The sequence below is a fragment of the Prionailurus viverrinus genome, chromosome C2, assembly GCF_022837055.1.
Source record: "Prionailurus viverrinus isolate Anna chromosome C2, UM_Priviv_1.0, whole genome shotgun sequence".
NCBI lineage: Eukaryota > Metazoa > Chordata > Mammalia > Carnivora > Felidae > Prionailurus > Prionailurus viverrinus.
This window is the reverse complement of record NC_062569.1, coordinates 109,016,384-109,033,023: the sequence shown is the minus strand read 5'-3', so window position 1 is coordinate 109,033,023 and position 16,640 is coordinate 109,016,384. Positions and strand designations below refer to the sequence as shown.

The 16,640-nt window shown below is 35.5% G+C and overlaps 1 non-coding gene across 1 annotated transcript; it reads left to right on the top strand.

The window, feature by feature from the left end:
• The first annotated feature begins 6,737 nt into the window (after nucleotides 1–6,737).
• TRNAQ-UUG (transfer RNA glutamine (anticodon UUG)) lies at nucleotides 6,738–6,828 on the top strand. Its single transcript has one exon. It is a non-coding gene; the product is annotated as a tRNA-Gln (tRNA).
• The last annotated feature ends 9,812 nt before the right edge of the window (nucleotides 6,829–16,640 follow it).

Below are 16,640 nucleotides of genomic sequence, written 5' to 3'. Positions count from 1 at the left end.
AGCTGTTGGATGTTTTGTTTGTGATCATTTTGGGGATCTAAGCAGAAAAGGGTGACAAGTGATAAATATCTACATCTCCTCTAGGGCAATGATTTGCATACTTTAATGTGCATAAAAATCACCCGAGTACTTTGGTAAAATGCAGATTTGCTAGAGTGTAAATTTGGAATGTGCAAGTTTGGAATAGGACCTCAGATTATGCATTTCTGAAAAGCTCCCAGGTGATGTTGATGCTTCTGGTCCATGAACCACCTTTTGAATTACAAGGAATGCTTGTAATTTTGTCCATGTTCCTAGCAGGTGAAGAGTCAGATTTTAAAAAGCAAATGCAGGAGATACAGAATTAACATGCTGAAATGCTATTGTGACTCAGTGTGTAGATCAGGTTCTATTCCCCACAACAGTTTTCATCTTTTCCCCTTAAATATAAAGCAGATACTAATTCATTCAGATGTGATTTCATTACAGACTATTTAATTTCAAGATGTGAGTGAAGACATTCACTGATTATTTTATTTTTTAATCACACTCTCAAATTAAACATTTCAAAGTTCTCTATCCCCACACACTCAGGGGCTTTGGGTGTAGACTAGACACTGGCTTCCCTGGAAGGAAGGGGCATCAGGTGAAATTTGAAGACGAGAACATTTAGAGGTCACAACTGGGAAAAGAGATAATAATGTATTCTACTACCTTTCCAGAAACTTGGTCAGTGGCATGGAATTTTACATAGAAAGACCCACTAGATATTTTCTGAAGAGCAAAATTGTCCTCGTCAGCAATTGGACAGACTGTTAGGATAATGCCTTTCAACTACCTTTAACTTAGGATCCATTTAAAAAGAAGTATTTTGTCATTGACTCCCATGGGATGTTTTGCTATTGAGCATTCAGAGGACTCTTAATTTCCAGGGAGTTAAGAAAGAGATATCAAATAATGATTGAGAATGAATAAAATAGTATTTGCTCAAAAATATTCCACATGCAGTTGTACAACCAAGAGATTAGACATAACTCAACACTTGTTTTCATTTGGATTAGAAATATCTTATAGGAATAAAAAGTACATATTCTGAAGCAAAGTCAAATCAGATCTGAGGCTTGGCTTTTGAAGCAAAAGGCAATGCTTCTGTAGAATTGACCTCATAATTTGATTATAATTTTTTTATATACTTTAAATACTTTTTAATTTTAATTTTAATTTAATTTTAATACTTTGTTTTTAATATTATTCTGCAGGCATAGGGGAATGTAACAAGAGTGAGAGACAGAAGTACAATGCTTCCTGATGATTAGAGCATGTTGGTGGCAGCTTATTAAAGACAACTAAACAAGACAATATTTTTAGGCAATATAGATAAAGCCAAAATATATCTCTCATTTCAGGATGGCCAGGAATTTTCTAAACACTAGATTTGAGAAGCATTTTGTAAATCATTAGTGCCTAAAATGAAACCTGATAATGCAGAGAATGACCTTCTCACATCAGCCAAGGTCATTTAGTACATCATCCAGACTTAGAATTTATTTAAAAATATATCGAAAAATCTGAAGTTTAAAATCTCTTTTTATGCTTTATTTGTAATAAAGATTCAAAAGTTATCAGTTGCAAAGAAGAGAAATTCAATGTTTGGATTAAACAAAATGTGCCATTTCTGGAAAAATTGCCTTTTCTTGTCTATTTTTTCTTGTTTCATACATCTGTGCTTTTGTAAAATAAAAACTAGTTAGCATGGCAACTGGAGAATCACGTGTACTATCTCAGAGCTAAAATACTTGTTTGAGAAATATTATGTGTGCTATTTATTTGAATGTGTATAATATTACATTCAAGGAGAAAATATTTTATAGGTACCATATCATAAAACTATTCAGTGTATTTTGTTTAACTGTTTTTCCAATAAATAATTTATTGTTATTTGAACAACATATTTAATAGTACCAGTGAAGAAAACCCAGACAGGAGAAAATAAATTGAAGGAGATTAAAATTTAATATTCTAGATGAATCAAATGACAACGGAAGAACTCTTCCTTTTAATAAGGGAAATAAGTTGTCCTCCTAAATATGATGATATTATAGTAAATAAAGATATCAAGCCATGATTATAAACTAAAAAAAAATCTCTAGAAGTTCTAGTATGTACCATAAAATTGCTACTCATTTTACCATCATTTTATTATTCAAAATGTTTTATGTGACAATTTAACTTAAACATAAAGGGGACAGTTATGTGTTCAACTTAACCAAACTTCTAGGAGGGATAGAACAACTAGTCCTAGGGATGACTAAACCATGGTCCTACACATCAAGAGACTCTTCTATTAATTTTTTATTGTCTTTTAAAATTATCTTTATCCTGTGCTACTTCCATCCTTCACAAAACAGGATGCATCATCCACATCTCAAGGATTTTACTTTTTCAAGTTTCAAACTAGAGACAAAGGGTAGTTTTTTCTGCGAGAGGAAAAATGCTTCTAGGAACATCCTGGGTATGGTACTCTATTCTTAAATTCTTTATCTAGGGTAAAAATGGCTTAGGAATAGAAACAAAGGATTGAATGGCCATGAAAGCTAGGAGACTCATAATGTAAAGGACAGCTATGACCCCCAGCCTGATATGTATACGCTCTAATTTTCCAGAAAATCAACACTGAGTTCAGGTCTGTCTTCTCTGAATTAAGCAAGAATATTGCTTACATATCTCATATTCATTTAAGGTGTATTTTGTGCAGATTTTCTTCCTTGGCCAGGAAACATGTCTTCCACACACAGTAGTGTGCCTGCCTCCATCATCATTTCTATAGATTTTCTTTACCATGCTCTAGGAGGAACTTAACACGTCGACATTTCAAAGTAAATGGATAATGGAAGGCTTTGCCAAATAATTGGGTGTGTCTTGCAAGAACATTGCAAGAAGGATATTGGCAGTGAGGAAATATATCTCAAAGATAAGGGCTTTTTCTTCGTCCCTGACCTAAATCTTTACAAATCACCAAGGACTGTAAAGATCTGAATTAGAGAGAAGAAAAGAAAATCAACTTCTGTTGCTCACGAATGTAGAGGCAGGCATTTGTTTGTCCTTGCCAATTTCTCATCTTCATCTTGTTTTTGTTTCTGTCTTATGTATTCCTCTACCTTTTCTGGATGGTATATGTCTAGCAAAATCCAAGGAAGATGTACACATAATGCAAGGATTTTGACTCAAGATATACTTAGGATCTGTAACCCAGACAAGTTAAATGACACCAAATGATACTACTAAATAAGTCACATCTATAATTGAGAGAATTATGCTTAAAATGCTTCCTCACATTTCTGATATGTATAATTGCTACATATTAAAATTAAGCGCATTAACCAGATCAAGTGCCTTTCCTGTGAGACCTTTATTTACCCACCTTATTTATTCACAAGTCAAACAATTAGAAATATAAATACTTACAAGGGCTGTTCATTTGATAGGACTTTAGTAGCATTATCAGTGTCATGATTGTGATCACCACCATAATTTATAGATATTGAGTGATTAAGTTACAGGGGCCATGCCAGACACTTTCCATACATTATTTATTGCACATCAAACTCCATAGGAGTGGTTATGATTACCCATGTTTCTCAGCTAAAGAACTGTTAACAGTGTTAGATAAGTTACAGTAGAACATAAATTGTATCTACATGTGTAAATCAAGTAAAATTTTCCAAAGTGGTATCTGTCTCTGGTAATGGAAAGGAATTTAGGATAATAAAAAAAATTATTTGATGGTAACTAAGTGGTCAAAGGGGATAAAGTTCACGTACATCCTTTTAACCAGTGTGAATGCAGGAAAATATACCATTACTTAATTCTGACTTCTCTGTACAAAATGGCACCCATCTGGGCAACTGACACAATGCAGTCATGAACCACTTTCTGCTATCTGCAATAAAGATGCTGATAATTCTCTTTTTAATTTAAAATTTACCAACAGAGTTAATGTATAATGTCAGTTAATGTCAGTTGTAGTGAGCAATAATACCTCCTACCTTTGCCTATGTCTTTCTCCAGACCCATCCCCTTTTATGCTGGAAAAGAAAATGTCATAGTTTGTAATTCATGTTGTTAAATTTCATCTACAAAAATTAAAATAAGAGTCTATAGAAAGTCTTTGTCCTTAATATAGAACAGTCAATATCAGGCTAAATTATATATACACTCTTACCAAGGGTTTTAGGCTGTGTAAAAGTTGTCTTTGTTATTTAGAATCATTTTTTTATGACACTGAGATAGTTTTCTTAGTGCAAGAACCTCAGGAATTATTTGTTTGTCTGGTCCAATTTCCCAAGGCAGCTTTTACATAGCATTAATTCAAAGCAACATTAAAAGTGGTCTTGTTTTAAAAGGGGAGGCATGATTCCATGGTAAAATATCTGCAAAGCTCTGGATAAATTTTAAGGAAAATTAAAGAACCCTCAGAGGTTTTCATATGTTAACTCACTATTAGTTTCAAAAAACAGACAGACAAACATACGGTGCTAAATTTCAGACTAAATTAGCCATGGATCTCATCAGCCTCCCATTTTCTCTCATGGGATCTCTTGCAAAACTGATATTCCCTGAAACATATTTTGAAAAACACTCTGTAAATATTGTTCTCCAAATACCTACTATACTTTGAAACAATATAGCCTTTGTTCACAGTATTTCTCCAAGTCTGTAATATTTTTCTGCTCTCCTTATTTTCCAATTTCCCTTCCTCAACTCCTGTTCATTCATGAAGGCCAAGATCAAATATCACCTTTTCTATCAAACAGTGTCCTTTAACTCTCCTGGCAAAAAATAATAGCACATTTCAAATATGTTTATTATGACTCTTATTTTTATAAAACTGTTTCGTGTTAGTTCCAGGAGGAGAGGGAAATTTTTTATCTTCTCTGTGAGTATTTTTAATTTGCTAGGCAATAAGAAAATGTTTAAAGCAAGGAATAACGTAACCTAGCATCACAGCAGTGTTTTGGAGAAAGAGCTCTGGGAGCTAAGTGTAGAAAAATCGTGCTTGCGTAACTGGTTAGGAAGTAATGGCAGTCATCCAAGTGAGAAGTAATGTCAGCCCAACAGAGTGTGGTAACATTAGAAATGGGAAACAGGAATAACAAATGATGTGGAAGATACTGATGCACCTCACTGGTAGATTACAGTGCAGGGATAATGATCTGGGGACACGGGAATGGGAGAAGTTAAAGATGATGCTGATGTTTCTCATCTGGGTTTCTTGAAATTTAGTAGTCCCATGAAGTAAAATTAGTGATCTACTTTATATCGTCATGTACAGGAGAATAAGGCCTTCAGAAAAGATAAGGAAAAGGGAAGAGTTGTGAGTTGTAAAGGTTTAGAGTCCTACCTGTACTCTGAGCACTGGTGGAGAATATCTCAAGAAAGGATGTCTTTCACAGTTTTTCTAGGATCAGCCCTGGGGTATCCTGAAACAATCTGGAAGCCAATCCAAAAGCAGCGATTATAACTGATATAGTTCTGTTCAAGGTTTTGTTTTTAGTCAGTGTATGTGTTGTTAGTTTGTTGTTGTTGTTAATATAATTTATTGTCAAGTTAATATGTAGTGTATACAGTATGCTCTTGGCTTTGGGAGTAGATTATCATGATTCATCACTTATATACAACACCAAAGGCTCATCCCCACAAGTGCCCTCCTCAATGCCCATTGCCCATTTTCCCCAGCCCCACCACCAATATTTTGTATATACGTAACCACAAAATAATTAAAATAACAATAATGAAAAGGTAGTACTGCCTAGTACAAATGATTAGAAATCCAGGGGCACCTGAATGGCTTAGTTGTTTAAGCATCTGACTTTGGCTCAGGTCATGATTTCACAGTTTGTGGGTTCAAGTCCCACATTAGGCTCCGTGATGACAGCTCAGAGCCTGAAGCTTGCTTTGGATTCTGTGTCTCCTCTCTCTGCCCCTCCCCTGCTCATGCTCTGTCTCTCTCTCCCTCTCTCAAAAATAAATAAATATTACAAAAATAGAGAAAAAAAGAAACCTAGTCGTACTATTTAAATTTGAAAACATTTGCATTTGCCTCAGTTTAATTTTAAAATTACAAAATTTATTCTATTTCTCAAACTTTAGACATGGAGATAGCATGCATGTGTGTTCTTTGGATCATAGAAGAGAGGAATGCATCTTGCAACTCACTCTGTTCCCAAAACCAATTCTTCACTAAAAATAGGCTGAAACCCAGATGTAGTTGGGATCTGTTGACTACTGCCTGAAGCAAGAACTCCTGCTCTCCAGCTTTGGAAAGCAGCTGTCAAAACACCCTTGGCCTATTTACATGTGTGTATGGTGTGTGCAACAAGCCAATACTGTTTAGAACGGCATGATTCTAAACATGCTGAGTATCTCCTTTCCTGGTGGCCATGTCTAATGTCAGAAATCACAGCATATAGGAAACTGCAGTTAGCCTCATGGGAAAGCACCCTCCCTTATCATTTTCAGAACAACTGAGATGGTCCTGACAGAAAATTCTCTTTAATGAGTAGAAAAACCTTTTTCTTTGCTATCTTGTTTAATACACGAAATGACTTCTGCTAGAGAAGAAATGTAGGCTTGTAGACCAAGTTAATTTGCTTAGTCGAAAGAAAAGCTTTAAAAGTGTACCCAAATAAATTACTAATTAATGTTGCAACAGTTTTCCTATATTGTCTCTATTATTTTTATTAGAAAACTGTCAGGGCGCCTGGGTGGCTCAGTCGGTTAAGCGTCTGACTTTGGCTCAGGTCATGATCTCAAGGTTCAGGTTTGTGGGTTTAAGCCCCACTTCGGGCTCTGTGCTGACAGCTCGGAGCCTGGAGCCTGCTTCAGATTCTGTGTCTCCCTCTCTCTCTGCCATTCCCCCACTCACATTCTGTGTCTCTCTCTCTCTCTCAAAAATAAATAAACATTAAAAAAATTACCAAAAAACTGTCAAGTTCATTGTTGTTGTTATTGTTGTTATTATTATTATTTTGCATATATCTTCCCATGATATGGCTAAGTGCCCACTGATTTCTAGGACTACTGTATTTTTAATGTGGATGATAATTTTTAGTAATAAAATATGGAAGAGCATCTATTAATATTTCTAAAGATTTTAAGATATTGTTGGTTAACAAAAGAAAATAATGGCTAGACTGTATAGGTAAGTGATTACTGGCTAGCATTATTTATTATATTTCCATCAATATATAATTATAAAACAAGATGAAACTAAAGGCCCAGGTCATTCTCCCAATAAATATAATTTTTAATTATTTTTGAAAAGTATTAACCTCAAGAAATTGCTTTCTACCAAAAAAAGATTTAATAGTGCAAAATACTAAAACTTCTGTAAATTCAGTTTTTCCCTTAGAAAACCATCATTATAGGATTGTATGAATGAACCTAAAGGCCAAGTCATGCATTTTGAAGTTGCAGACTGAGCTGTAATAACCTCTTTATTCAGTTTTTAAAGTAAAAAAAAAAAAAAAAGAAGAAAGAAAATACTCAGATTGTATTCAAAGGCTTGTGTTTCTTTTTTTTTTTTAATGTTTATATTTATTTTTGAGACAGAGAGAGACACAGCATGAGCAGGGAAGGGGCAGAGAGAGAGGGAGACACAGAATGTGAAGTAGGCTCCAGGCTCTAGGCTGTCAGCACAGAGCCTGATGCGGGGCTCGAACTCACGAACTGTGAGATCATGACCTGAGCCGAAGTCGGACGCTTAACCGACTGAGCCACCCAGGCGCCCCATAGGCTTGTGTTTCTAAACTGAAAACAAACCATGATCTTGTCATTATGAAGTTTCCAGTTTTAGATACATTGAGTGCTATCAAATTGCATCAGAAAATGAATCTTTATGCATCATTATATACAGAATTAAATAATGAGAATAAAATGTTTCTTTATGTTCCTTTATGATTTTTGAGCAAGGAAGTAAATTTTATCAAGCATTCCATCTTTTTTCCCATTTTTTTAAAAACTCTATCTCCTTGCTGATGTCATTATATCTCATCTCTGTGTATTCTACCTAGCTTGAATTTAACACCCCTTTACTGCATTATTTTTCTTTAAATTTTTGCAAATTATATATTCTATATACATATTCATACTTGCTTAGTTGTTGTTATCCTTGACTTAAAAAATATACATATGATGGTTATGTAATTAAGGGGTCATGTATTTATTAATATAATTTTTTATATTCACATTTATATAAGAATTTGAATGATTTAAATAAATTTCAAAAATAAAATTGACACATATTTGTTGATACATGTTTTCATAAAAGATCATAAGACTCAAAACAATACAAAAATCTGAGTCCATCCCCCCTAGTAAATGACGTGTCTCCAAAGATTTATTTTGCTTTCTTGATCTCTCAGTTGCAAAATGTGTTTGGCCTGCATTTGTTACTATACTTCTAGCTACTATCTCTGCACCTGTTACCCCCAGAATCTATGTCTGACATCTTCTTTTGTTTTCCATGAGTTTTTCCTCTATGACTAGTGTAATTCCACTAAAAGAACAATACTTATGTCATACATTTATATTATTCCTCCAAGGGTCCTATGAGTCAGTTGATCTTTTTGTCCTTTTTCCCCCACACACTCTCTTTTCTAGTCATTTATCAAGTCCTGCCAGTTTTCCTCTTTGGGGTTTTACATAAACTGTCCTTTACTCTCTCCCAGACCCACCCTCTTCTACACCCTCTTCTACTTTAATCAAAGTTACCATCAGATCATCCTAAGGCTATTGCAATTATCTGCTAATTGAACTCCCTCCCTCAAGACTCTCGGTAATGCAATTCATCGTATAAAGCATTGCCTGATTAATCTTCTTGAAATGGTGTTGTGTTCATGTCAGACCTTACTTGAAAATTTGCACACATCTCTATAAAATTCTAATTCTTAAGTCCCACATTGAAAAACCACATAAATTGGCTGCTTCCCCCTTTCATTCAAAATCTATTTACTGAGTGCTCAGTAGATGCAACTTACAATTCTTGGTGCTAAGGATATATATAGAAGAAATAAGACAAAGAACCTACCATCCGAGAGAAAATATACCAACAAAGTCTTGCTGCTTAAGCACAGACTTTATTTCCCCGCTTCTATACTAATGAATGGGCAATGTACATTCCTCCAAATTTTCTTCACAGAGCAACTCCAGTTCTGCCCTCTTGTGATGCCTTCTATTGACAGAAGAAATGTTCACTCTTCACCCTCACGTTTCTCTAGAGGGGAGGAAAAGTCTTCTCTCCCCCTCAATCTCCCTCCAGGTAAAAGGTTTTGAAGGTGCCCTTCTTTTATTTTTTCACAGCTCTTTACTGAATCTTCACCGTGAGAGGAAAAGTGATTTACCTGATTCACTGGTATATATAGAGAAGAAATGAACCTGTATGGCTCAATTCCTTTATACTTTTCTCTCTCTTGGAGCAGGCTGCTCTCAAGTTAGTCTACCTCTTCTCTCCTTTACAATAACTAACCTGTCCCTAAATGGAAGAAAGATCTGTATTTGTTCAACTGTGCCTGATTCTGAGCAGGAATGTTGAGTAAAGGGGGCGAGGAGTGTCAGAGAGTGTAAGGAAGTATCAGCCTACTTCTGTTAGCAGACCTAGTCTCCTCCTAGTATCAGCTTTACAACTATTAACAATTTGATCTCTTTAAGTCTGACTCCTTTGTCCATTTCTCTTTTGATTTGGCCATTTACGTGATATTTCTTAGGACCATATTTTTATCTTTTAGGACTAACAGAACGTCATGTACATAGTATTTATGTGTAATGGGAAGATAATTTTGCTTTTGGAAAAGGGACTCTATAATGAGTTCCAAAGTATCTGGGGTGCCTCCCAAATATAAGGTAATTGACTTGGGGATTAAGTATATTTCAGATTTAAATAAAGCATGAATGGAAGGCAGATAATTCATAGCAAGTAAGAGTAAAATGTGAAATAAAACAAAAACAAGCATGTTCATGGGAGAAGTAAGGAGATAGAAAAGGGAAGAAAACTAATCTTTCCTGGATTTAATGGAAAATTAGTTTGCAGTGTTACTCAAATTATAAATAGATTTAAATTTTAGCAGATTAATTTCAGATAACATGGCAGAAGGAAATAGTGCCCATCAGAATTCCATGTATTCCTGAACATTTCTTACCTCTTAAGATGTTAGAACCATCTGATTGGCCATGGCCAATGGACTGTGCATATAAATGGTATATGCCACTTTGGGCCCAAAGCAGTTTAATGTTGCTATGCCTCTTCCATTTCTGTATGTCCGTGCCTTGGTGACCCAGTGTTTAAAAAAATCACAAAAAATGGAGTTATAGATCTGTTCACTAGATGGAGGAAAACTCTGGCTACCTGCAATGAATACCATGATTGAGAAATAAACATTTGCTATGTTAAGCCACTGAGATTGGTTGAGATGATAATGTTGAATCATAACAAATATAAATTGATTGGTAAGGGATTCAGAGTAATTATAAACCAAATTCTATGTTATTCTGATGATTTTCTGGTCATAATTAGCATTACTGAGTAGTATCTAACTCAAGTAATAATTTATTGTTTGAGCAACTCCTTTTCAGAGGGCTGAGCAAATGTGTGTTGTGCAAATATATTCCACAAGAGAATCCTGCAATGGGACCTCCCCAGGAATGAGGTGTTACTTAATTTATCTTGTGGGAAACTGTTACAGAGCACATGGCTGTGTTCTGTTGGGAAGTAGTCTGTTAGAATGAATAGACTAAATAATCTCCCAGTACTTTCAGATTATAAAGCAGTTGGAGCATTGATAAAAAAAAAATATACAGTGAGAAGTTAGCATTACCAAGAAGATACTAAATAAGCCTTCCACTTGCATTTTGCAGATACACCTTTTCAGAAAATGTGGAATTTCAGTTAGTCTTTGAAAGAGACATGCCAGGATTTTTGAGGAAATGAATGTAGGAAGAATGGCAAACAAAGATTCAAAAATAGGTGAGAGTAATTTCAAAGAACCATGAATAGAACAGTTTGGTTGGCATGTGTGATTGCTACAGAGGAACAGAGAGATCAATTAGCCTAAATAGGATCTTGAGGTCAGAATTTGGGAAATATTAGAAGTTTGAACTTTGTTTAGAAATATATACAGATAGGGATGCCTGGGTGGCTCAGCCAGTTAAGTGTCCGACTTCAGCTCAGGTCATGATCTCATTGTTTGTGAGTTGGAACCCCGTATCCGGCTGTCTGCTATCAGCACATTGCCCACTTTGGATTCTCTGTCTCTGTCTCTCTCTCTCTTTCAAAAATAAATAAACTTCAAAAAAAGAAATATATGGATATATAAAAGATTCTGAAGCAAGGAATTACATGTGTTATTACTCTCTTTATTTGTACTTACAGATTGCAAGAAATCCCTGTTTCATTTTCCTGAAAAAGTGATTATAAAGAGATATTGTGTATCTCAGAAAATTGTTTAGGGTCTCTGGGTTGGCCTCCCAGAACAAACAAGAATCATGGTGTAGAAGAGGTCTGTGGGGAAGCAACTACCACCAAAGTTTTAGCATGGTTACCTTTTCTGGACCAAGAAATCAACCGAATTGCTACCACTGCTTTTCATGCCTATGTGTCAGTTCTGCTTCAGGAAAGGTCCCTCCTGGTCACTGATGCCTTCAGGGCCAAATGTCTCCACTACTTTCTTAACTGAAATATGCTTGGTGTCTGAGCCCTACTTCTCTTACTTATGAGTCAAAATTTCCCACCAGTGAGTGTAATTGGTGGATTCTGATTCACAGGCCTGTGCCCTAACTGCACAGAATAATGGGAAAACAATTTTCAAATGTAGGGAGACTGCTACTGAGAGATAGAAAAATCCCCAAACATAAGCAATATGTTCAAAAGGGCCCAAGGATAAATTCTATAGGTATTCCCTACATATGTTCACAGCTATACTCTATTAAAATTAATCTTATGGAGGTTAATGAACAATAAAGGAAAAAAAGACAAAAAATGCATATTTGTTAAGAGGCTATGGTAGTATTCTCTCCTTCCCTACCACCACCACCTGGCAAAGCAACAAGGATCATAAAAATGAAGCCTGAGAGAATAGAGGATGCTAAGTAAAGTCACATTTAAAGGTTTAATTAATAAGAATAGACACTGATTGGACTATAGAATGGGACTAGAAAGAAAACAGTGTCCATATCCCTAAACCACTGATCTTATGTGTACAAAGGATAATAGCACAATACAAGCTAATTGAAAATTCAGTAGGAGGAGGTAATTTGGAAGAAGAGGTGTTGAGTTTCAGACATGCTGAGCTGGGGTGGGGGTGAAGTAGCATATGCAAATTATAAAATGAGTAAATTCAAGAAGATTGTGGAAAACCTAAAGAAGGCCATTATTCGGGGGGGCCTGAGTGGCTCATCAGTTAAGCCTCTGACTCTTGAATTAGGCTCAGGTCATGATCTTAGTTCGTGAGTTCAGGCCCCTCATCGGGCTCTGTGCTGATGGCATGGAGTCGGCTTGGGATTCTATCCTGCTCTCTACCCCACCCCCACTTGTGTGTGTGTGCGCGCGTGGTGTGCGCTCTTTTTCTCTCTAAATAAACTAGAAAATAATTAAAAAAAAAAAGAAGAAAGCCATTATTTGGATTAAGTTTCTAAAAGAAGATCTAGTTTGAAGAAGCCAAAAAACAAGATGCTATTTAGTTTCAGCGGCACAAATAAAGGTCTAATTTCACTCTTTGAGTTGTGGAGATTCATTACAGTGTTATGTTGATATACTGTTCTTTAAGTCCATTGTGGAGAAAACAGAAGAAATCAGTTCTTTGGGAAGAGTGTGAGGCTATAGACATCAGGCTGGGCTATCCCAGTAGAATCCAGAATGTCTGCTGAAGACCTCTGAAATAGGAGACAGAATTTCTTCCTATCTGACTTGATCTAGAAGCAATAAAAGTTGAAGCCATAAGATGAGAGACCATGATCTAAGTGAGCTTTTATTTTTATTTAAAAAAAAATTAAATATTTTGTATATTTTTTTTAGAAAGAGAGAGACAGAGTGCAAGTGGGGGAGGGGCAGAGAGAAAGGAAGACACATAATCTGAAGCAGGCTCCAGGCTCTGAACAGTCAGCACAGAGCATGATGAGGGGCTCGAACCCATGAATCGTGAGATCATCACCTGAGCCAAAGTTGAACATTTAACCAACTGAACCACCCAGGTGCCCCTTGATCTAAATGAGCTTTTAAAATCATATTCCATATTGTAGTTCTTTAATTCTTCTTAACGACTGACAAATTTTCATAAAGTTGCATGTATAATTTAAGAAAGCCACTTTTTATGCAGAAGAAGCTCTCAGGATTGTTTGCAAAACTCTACTTTAAACTGCAAACTACCTCTTAGTGGAAAATGATCTAAATATTCTCCAAGAGTAAGAGAGAAAACTCTAAGCTTCCTATTATTTTCCATGTAAATCCTGGCAAATATAATTGGTTTCTCCATCAAAATGAGCCTGAAACAACAAAAGAAACTACTTTTTCACTGACTATTAGAGAAGTGACCCCTTAAGTCCAATATTGTCCTTAATTTAAATGCACTAGTGACCTGTTTAATGATATAACATACAGTTGTTGTGGTCATTATCCTGGGTTAGCCAAGAAGAGAGAAACAGAGAAGGAAAAACATATTCTTTAAAGCAGCTGTTCTCTAGTAATTTGGGGATATTTATGTCACTAATTCTAAGGCACACATAGATGTATACAGTTAATAACTGATTTAAAGATCTGTCACTGCAAAAACTAGGGCAGTGATACATTTTATTAAAAGTAAAAAATAAATGACTAGATGCTTTGTGTTTCTGAAAAGAAAATAACTAATTATGTATATCAAGGCTTCTGAGATAAAATTCTTCAGGAGATGTATGAGTTTAAAGAAGAGCTAGCTGACAGACAACTCTTCTCACGAACCTAAGCTGAATAAATAAGCTCGGTAAAAAGACCCATAGGAATAGAAAGCTTAATTTGTGGAGCTAATATGTAAGTCCTAAATTGGTCAGGTTAGCTTAATTGAAATGGTGACCATGAAAGCTTTCTGCTTGTTTTAACAGACTCCAAGTGTTAATAGAATGGAATTTGCAAAGTATAAACTTTAAGAAGAGGCTTGTAAAGTCATTGGAAGTTAATAATTAATTGGGCTTTACTCTCTCTGGAATTAGTATCCATAGTCAAAAATAGATTTGGGAGCAAGAAAAGTAGGTAGAAAGTGTTGGTTTCCATTAAGGACCACACTGTTTTTAAAATAATAAATTCAGGCACACAGTAACTTAAACATTGGCTTTTGCAAAATACCTGGGCACTTGACTAAGTATTACTAATTTTCCATTTTTTCCAACCTGGTAGGCCTCTAGTAGTAAAGTAGGTGCTTAGGACAGCATCATGTCTTCTGATCACTAAGAGTCCTTTTCATTGGCATCAACATAATATGGTTATTCTTTCTGTTGAGACCATTGTCAAATACTTATTGAGCACCAACTTGATGCAGGGCATGCTACAAAGAATGTACACAGCTATAATTCCACTGATATGCATAGGAGGAATTACCCTTTAAATATGACTGCATTGCTTGCACAATATTGACTATACTACTTTCACAACATAGTGACTATATTATAGCATAGTATAGCAGTGCAGATTACTATACGGCTTTTCATAAATTGCATTTTATGAGAAATTTGCACCCAGGCATACCTCTCTCAGCATCTTTGGGAGAATCTCATACAAAGATTGAGATTTTATTTTTGCTGGTAGTTCCTTTTTCAAATATTTGGACCAGTCTGGTTATGGTTCTGATTTACACACAGCTGTTTTCATTTCCCAGTTGATGTCAGTGACCTTGGAATCTCTGTTTAATTAGTCTGAACATTTGGCTTCTGTGGGAGACAGAATGATGCCACACATCCCCCTTCCCTCCTCCAACTCTACCCTTATCTCAAAAATGTCACCATCTTAATCACTGGAACCTGTGAATATGTAGCCTTGCATGGGAATAAAGGGATTTTGCAGAATTGATTAAACTAGACTTTAGATGGAGAGATTATCCTGGATTGTTAGGGGAGGCCCAATGTATTAATTCTCATGGCCCTTATAAGAGGGTGGCAAGAGGAAAACAGTCATAAAAGGAGATGTGAAGATGAAAACAGACATTGGAGTGATGGCTTTGAAGTTGGGGAAAGGGGCCATGAGCCAAAAATAAAGAGGGCCTCTTGGGGTGCCTGGTGGCTCAGTTGGTTAAGCATCTGACTTCTGCTCAGGTCATGATCTCACAGTTCATGAGTTCAAGCCCCGTGTTGGGCTCTGTGCTGACAGCTCAGAGCCTAGAGCCTGCTTCAGATTGTGTCTCCTTTTCTCTGCCCCTTCCCCACTCATGCTCTGTCTCTCTCTCAAAACTAAAATAAACATTTAAATAAACAAATAAATAAATAAATAAATAAATAAATAAAGCCTCTAGAAGCTGGGAAAGGCAAATAAATGTGTTCTCCCCTAGAGTCTCCAAAAGAAACACAACCTGTGGAGCATTTTAGGTTTAATACATTCAGAAGAGTAAGAGAAAAATTGTAACTCACTATATTTGTTATAGTAGCAATAGGAAACTAATACAGTCTCTAATAGAAGAAGAAGGAATTATATTGTTTTCTAGATTTTTGAGATAAATTTTATGTATAATGAAATCACAGATATTAAGTATATAATTTGATGACTTTTGACAATTTCATACTTGTATAATCACCATGCAAATTAAGATATGGATTATTGGATTAATGGATTAATGGATTATTTCCATTCCCCCAAAAGGTTATATCTTGTCCTTTCTGATTACAAACCGGTCCCCATCCCCCCCTACACACATACATCCTACCTCCCAGGCAACTACTGTTTGTATAGTCTGATTATCTGCCAGCTTAGATTGAGTATGACTGTTCTTGGGTTTTGTATGGATGAAATCATACAGGATATACTCATTTATGTCTGATTTTTCATTCAACATAGTTTTAAGATTTCTTGAATTCTTTTACATTGAATATTAGTATTCCATTTTATTCTCTCTATTGACTTTTTAGCTGGTTTTTATTGACTTTTTAGTGGTTTTTCTAGAGATTGCAGTATGTATGTCAGTGTATTTTATTTATTTATTTATGTATTTATGTATTTATTTATTTATTTATTTATATGTTAGTCTATTTTATTTATTATTTTATTTTTTTTTATCTTTTTTTTTTATGAAATTTATTGACAAATTGGTTTCCATACAACACCCAGTGCTCATCCCAAAAGGTGCCCTCCTCAATACCCATCACCCACCCTACCCTCCCTCCCACCCCCCATCAACCCTCAGTTTGTTCTCAGTTTTTAACAGTCTCTTATGCTTTGGCTCTCTCCCATTCTAACCTCTTTTTTTTTTTTTCCTTCCCCTCCCCCATGGGTTCCTGTGAAGTTTCTCAGGATCCACATAAGAGTGAAACCATATGGTATCTGTCTTTCTCTGTATGGCTTATTTCACTTAGCATCACACTCTCCAGTTCCATCCACGTTGCTACAAAAGGCCATATTTCATTTTTTCTCATTGCCACGTAATATTCCATTG